The sequence below is a fragment of the Helianthus annuus genome, chromosome 12 (assembly GCF_002127325.2).
Source record: "Helianthus annuus cultivar XRQ/B chromosome 12, HanXRQr2.0-SUNRISE, whole genome shotgun sequence".
Taxonomy (NCBI): Eukaryota; Viridiplantae; Streptophyta; class Magnoliopsida; order Asterales; family Asteraceae; genus Helianthus; species Helianthus annuus.
Window position 1 is genome coordinate 52,587,540 of NC_035444.2, and position 6,849 is coordinate 52,594,388.

Here is a 6,849-nt window from a genome sequence, read left to right on the forward strand (position 1 = left end):
CACCTTTAATTATATGAATCTCAAGAGGATACTGAGCAGCCAATGGAATGATTTATGGTTGTGGTTGAATAGGTGGAAGTGAAGTGGATCTAAATGGAAATGATGAGAGTGGTATGGCTTGAACGGGGGTAGATGATAAGGAGATTTGTGGTTGAATCTTCTCATCATCTTCTTGCACAACAAAAGTTTTTCTTTTGCGTGTGAATTTGATTTTAGGTGAAGGTGGGCGTGTTGGAATTCTTGGTGGTGTAGTCAGTGGTTGTGTTGTTGGTGGTGTGGAAAAGATTATCATGACAATGGTTTGGGAAACATCTGCTGATACATTTGTTGTACCAGCAGTGGTTTGTGGAACATCTGCTGATACATCTGTTGTACCAGCATCTGTTGGTTTATTTGGTGGTGATGGTTTCTTTTGTTTCTTTTGTGGTGAGGGTTTTGTTTTGGTTGCAGCAGAGGATACACTTTTTGTAGACCTAGTGGTGGCTTTAGGAGGGGTGGTGATTGGTTCTCTAATATTTCTTGTTGACTTTCTCCTTTTTGAAGTGCCAATGTCTTCCTTTTTCCTCTACTCGGCCTGTTCTTGTTCAATTAAGCTAGAAGCTTTGGCTTCAAGTGTATCTTGCCTTCTCTGCTTTTCTGAGGCAATCTCTTCTACTATTTTGTTCAGGGTCTCATTAATCCTTTTTTCACTTCTAGCATCTGATGCCTTAGTAGAGGTTTTGGTTGTAGGAACAAACTCTGGCTTTTGTTGTTGCACCTTTGGTTTTGTTTGTGATGAAGGCTGCAACTTTCTCAGCTTATCATTCTCCCCCATTTTGGCATCATCTTCCACTTCTTATTGAAGTACAGTTGGAGGGGCAGAGCCAGTAGTCTTTAAAAGATGTTCCCTTATGGCCTTGATGTCAGCTTGTGTAACCTTTGTAACAACCCGACTCTTTAAAGTCAAAGTACAAGTCAGAGTCAAAGGAAGAAAAGATTGCTAATTCGATCTGTCATTCCTTGCTTAATTATTACTTGTACTCTTTGACTTGTCAATCGACACTTTAATTTTTGTGTTTAGTTGTGTTATGTGGAGTATCTATACAATAATCGCTATTAAACGCTAATCTCATCGCAATCGCATCACAACTTGATTAGCAGTTCTGAATATTATTTTACGTGTGTGTGCTATTATCTGTTACTTGTGCATGTTTATTATATGTTTGAGGTGATTAATTGCAAACGCAATCGCAACTCTATCGCAACGCAATCTCATCGCGAACTGGAAACACAAGGTTATTTATGTGGTTGTATGTTAGTTATGTTATTTGTGTAACTATTATTTAAAACTATTGCATCGTTTAATCGATACTCGCTTAAACGCATCGCAACGCTCAACGCACGAAACGAAAAGTCGGAAACCAACTCGCACAAACCATCCGATCGAAGGACCATTTGATCGAACCACTCACACCGCCTCACTCCCCTCTTCACCTATAAATACCCACCTGTCACACCACTGTTCATGATGTGACAGCTCCCCCTCTGACCAGCACGCTCTTGGCCTATTTTCTCTCGATTCCTCGCAATTCTTGTAAGTTTTCATCTCAAATCTTGTACTTCTTTGATCTACACACACTCCCTCATAATTTTCACCATCAAATCTTAACTTTTCACCATGAAATCGGTGGATTTGGGCTGTTTTAGGATGATGTCATCATGGGTTCTCAAGAACACCAAAGTGTGACCTCATTCCACCAAGAACAACTCAGATCCAAAGGATTTCTACAATGTTTTAAACACTGATTTCACCTAAATCTAACCTTAACCGAAGTGTTTCAAACTTTTCTTCAACATTCTCAACTTTTCACATAAAACCGATAGAATCTGAGCTCGTTCAGGCCTTCTACTCATTCTCTAGTGAAGTGTCGATCTGAGAACGGATTACTATCGAAGAGATGACCGACTCAACGGGTTGAATATGAAGTACCATCAAAGAACAGTTACTGATCGGATTGGGTGATTCCCATTCGATCGGATGACTTGGACTTGATGGGGCTTCCATTGTTTAAACACGTTGTCATACCGTCTCGGTTCAATCGCAACATTTTCCAAACTTAACAAATTTTACAAGTTTTACAAACGAACAGGTTGCCAAGCTGATTGCCGTCTGATCGGATCGCCATCCGATCGAATGACAATCCGAACGGATGACTTATGATTTCTTTTCAACACTTAAACATTTTTGCAAACTTCAAAAACATAAGTTTCAATGATTAGTCATCTGATCGGATGACCATCCGATCGAATGACTATTCTATCAGGAGACTTGGATTTTGAAACCTCTCGCCTAAACGGATCGCCATCCGAGCGAACGACCATCCGTCCGGATGACCGCTCGACCGGACGACCTGAAAGGTAGAGATACTTCTCCCTTTTTAAAATGCTATAACGAAAACTTCAAAGTCACATCATACACAAACACATCCATCCCAAACGAATGACTATCCGACCAAATAGTCATCCGTCCGGATAACCATCCGTCTGGATTGTCATCCGATTGGATTAATATCCGCCACTCAGCTCACTCAACACCGTTTAACGCACTGTTCATCGCTTATGCTATCGTTTTGTAATCAGGCTAACTCTTCAGCGCTCCCTTCAATCCAAGACTGTGTTATTCATTTAACACGATCTATGAGTATACTCGTTCTATAACAACCCTAAAGTAAACCGACACCCTCGTAATATTCTCAGACACCCTAAAAATACTTAAAATATCCCAATATGTCCTAAAATACCCCCCATACGTGAAAACGGGCCCCGAATACCTTCAATATTATTAAAAATAATTAAAAACCAGAAAATTTGGGCTCTCGCGGGGCGCGTAGCCCACGGCTACTGCCTACGCGGGCCGCGAAAGATCAGATCTCCGGCGACACCCCATGCCGCCACGTGTCGTCACCGTGTCGCAGCTAGTTGTGATGACCGATCAACCGTAGCCCCTATTACTCTACTACGCTGGCCCCGAAGCCCGAAGGCTTCACTTTATGCGGGCCGCGAGAAGGCCCAAATCAGGCCCTATATAAGAGGGCATCGGGTTTTCATTTTCCGTCGCTCATTTCTTTTCTTTTTTAACAAACTTCTGAGAAGTAGACATAATCTCCGGGCATAATACCGCCCTAAATAACGAGATTCTACTCCGTTGTAAGTATCATAACCCCTGGATACGTATTAGATACTCTGCCCGATTGATCTAGGGTTCCGTAACGGCTGCCGTGGTTCTTCCCGACGTAGTCATTAGAATGCCGTCTCGGGGAGGGTATTACTAATGTTAAAATGGGTTATTATACTAACACGTGTGCATTTGTGTAAATTATAGATAATTCCCAGGGAACCCTTACAGAAAATCTAAGACAGCAATGTGAGTAATCTTCTTTTTGTGTAAACCTTTTTGTGAGTAATCTCCTTTTTGTAAACTGTTTTTACAAAACCTCACTTAATTAATTATATATTAAGCAGTTATTGAGTATTTGTAAGGATACAATTATCGTCGGTATGTTGCGGTTTTGTATACAAAATTAGTTACTGCCTTGCGAGGAGTAACTTTTCCACAAGTCGGGTCTGACAGTACCGCGGGTGGTAATTGGTATGACTTGGAAACAAATGTAATTGCGAGACCGCCGTCAATACTGTACAATGGTTTTGATTAAAACTTGATTGAATTGGGATTCACTCACCAGTATTTCCCACTGACAAAATATTTTTAAATGTGTTTCAGGTAACAATATGTGAAAGCCAAATAGAAGCCAGCTGGACAGCACTGAAGGCTTGGAAAAGTGGCAATAAAGTTACCTAAAATAAAATAGATGTTTTTATTAAATAAAAGTAGGATTTATTCCTAGGAAAATATGTGTACTGAAAAATTGGGTTTTATCCCATGTGTTTAATGAAAGTGTGGTATTTTACTCTGATAAAATATTTCCTAACTACGGTCCTGATGTAATTTCTGCTGCCAAATTAGACAATAATAAGATACCACCGAAACTGGCCGCGGCCGCCCGTTCCCGGGTTTGTACAAGGGGATGGGAGTTGCGACAGAAGGTGGTATCAGAGCTAAGCCACTGATTCAGCCACAGAAGTGTTCTGCTGACACCAAAAATTCAAATTGTTAGGAAATAAATTACGGAACTACGTGCATAATTGTATATTATTGTTATGTGTTGTTTGACTATTTGTTAGTTTACATTATGAGCGACCAAGGACCATCTGACGCGTACCGTCAATTGTCTGGTTCGCCTAGAAGCGAAGGTGCCTCTTCTCAGCCTGCCCTCTCGGGGTACTCTGCTGATAGGGAAGAAGGAATATTCGTATTTAAGGCTCAATCTGAAGAGCCATTTCCTCAGAAAAAGAGGGGATGGTTCAGTAGGGGAGCACACGAGCGTAGGAAGCGTATGAAAAAGTTACAAGACCAGAGAGCATTAGCAGCAGCCAAAAGAGAAACCGATGCCTATGCCTAGGATATGATTAATAGGGGTTTAGCTAATTTTCATATCTTAGCAACCACAGCAGCCGACCCGAACCTGGAGCAAATATTAGTACCCCAACCACACCCACCAATTCCTGACCAACCAATGGGGATAGAAAACCCTGAAAATCAAGTAGAAATGCATGATTTCAACCCGGAGGAGATACCTAGGGTACCCGTACCAAATCCCTTAGACCCAAATTACAACCCATGGTGGGACGACAATAGGGACTATGTGTAACGTTACCCGATACACGAAGACATGCCCATGCCAAACCTAGGAGCCTACCCAGGGTTAGACCCTCTAGATCCCTATTACGATAATGATGTATTCAACAGGGAGATTCTAGAAAATCCTTACCCATACCAGGCCCCTATACCCCCATACCAGGAACCCGCATCCCAGATTTCGAACCCAGTCCTAGAACCTGCACCCCCAATGAGTGCAGAAAATGTACAAGAACTTAGGACATTTGGTGAGGAAATTTTAGAGAATAGTGAAAGGATGAGACACGTGGGAGAGCGACTCGTCTGGAAGTACGACGAGCGCAATATGGATTTCTGGATGAATCCATATCCGTAGAAGTGACGAGGGAGAAGGTTATAATAATAATATAATATAATAATAAAATATGTGTGTATGTGTATGAAAAAAAACTACGGATGCGTATTACTAGTAGTGTAACTTTAAATTTCAGTCGGTATTGTAATTTTTATTTCAGTACTGGTGTGTAATAGATGCATATTATATGAATAGAGTAAAGTCGCAATGATCGACGCTTTTGACCAAAGTGCGTGACATGTGATTGGCTATATTAAAATATTATTTTGTGATATTAATGTGTGGTAAATGTTTAAAATTCAGATGGACCACGAAGTGAACCAGGAAAACCTGAACAATGAAAACCTGAGCGATAACCACCCGAATAACAATAACCTGAATAATGAGAATCCAAACAACAATAACAACGGAAACCAAGTGGATAATAGTTCTATCCAACACATAGTGGCACAAGGAATAATAGATGCGATGCCATTTATTATCCAAACTGTTAAAGAAGCTGATAATAAAAGTAAGCATAGCAGTAAGCGACCAACTGAACCTGAACACAGCGTAAATAATGGACCCGTACTTCAAGTGCCCATTCCCAAAAGAAGAAGAACCATTCCTTATGGTTGCTCTTACAAAGAATTCTGGTCCTGCAAACCAATAGAATTCTCGGGCAATGAAGGACCAATTGCAGCTCTACGCTGGATAGAAAAGACTGAGGCTGTTTTAAAAATAAGCAAGTGTGCTGAAGAAGACAAGATAATGTTTGCTTCCAATTTGTTTAAGAACTCAGCCTTAGAATGGTGGAACACTATCCTCCAGTCTAGAGGAAGTAATAGGGTATATAACATGGAATAGGAGGAATTCAAAAATCTGGTAGAAAGGAAATTTTGCCCTCCCAATGAAAAGGAACAGATAGCAAATAAGTTCTTAAACCTTAGGATGACCAGGGTAGATAGTAAGGGTTATACTACTACATTCTTTGAATATGCTAAAATAGTACCAACCCTTGCATCACCTGAGCCAGTATTAGTCTCCCGTTACATCTGGGGACTGATCGGGGAGATTAGACATGTAGTCAAGGCAGCTAGGCCCCAAACCATAGAAGAAGCGGTAGAGCTAGCAAATACCTTGACAGATGAGTTAGTACGTACTAGAGAAAAAGACCAGGGGAGGAACCTAGCCCAAAGGCTTACTCAAGAATTCCGTTCTGGGAATTCCAACCATAGGAACGTAGGTTCTACCTCTGCACCATACTGCAAAGCTTGTAAGAAGAAGCATTCAGGAAAATGCTCCACTCACTGCAATTTTTGCAAAGCACCAGGACACAAGGAAGAAGACTGCAGGAGAAAATCCAGTAATGGACTATGCTTCAACTGTGGAGAAAAAGGCCACATCAAGCCAAATTGTCCGAAATTAGCTCCACCTGCGAATAACAAGAACACTAAAAATGCCAGAGCATTTGTTCTGACTGCAGATGAAGCCAAGATGATTCCGGACATGATAGCCGGTACGTTTTTAGTTAATGATGTTTTTGCTAAAGTATTGTTTGACTCTGGTGCAAACCAAAGTTTTATCAATACTTCATTTTGCAAACTTCTCAATCCATCATTAACTAAACTCCCACAAGAATGTCTAGTAGAGACAGCAAATGGAGAAACCGTTAGGATTTCTGAAATCTTGCAAGGGCAAGAGTAGAAATTTTAAATTAAAAATTTATTGCAAACCTTTACCCAATGAATTTGGCAGGATTTGACATTGTATTAGGAATGGATTGGTTAATAGCCAATAA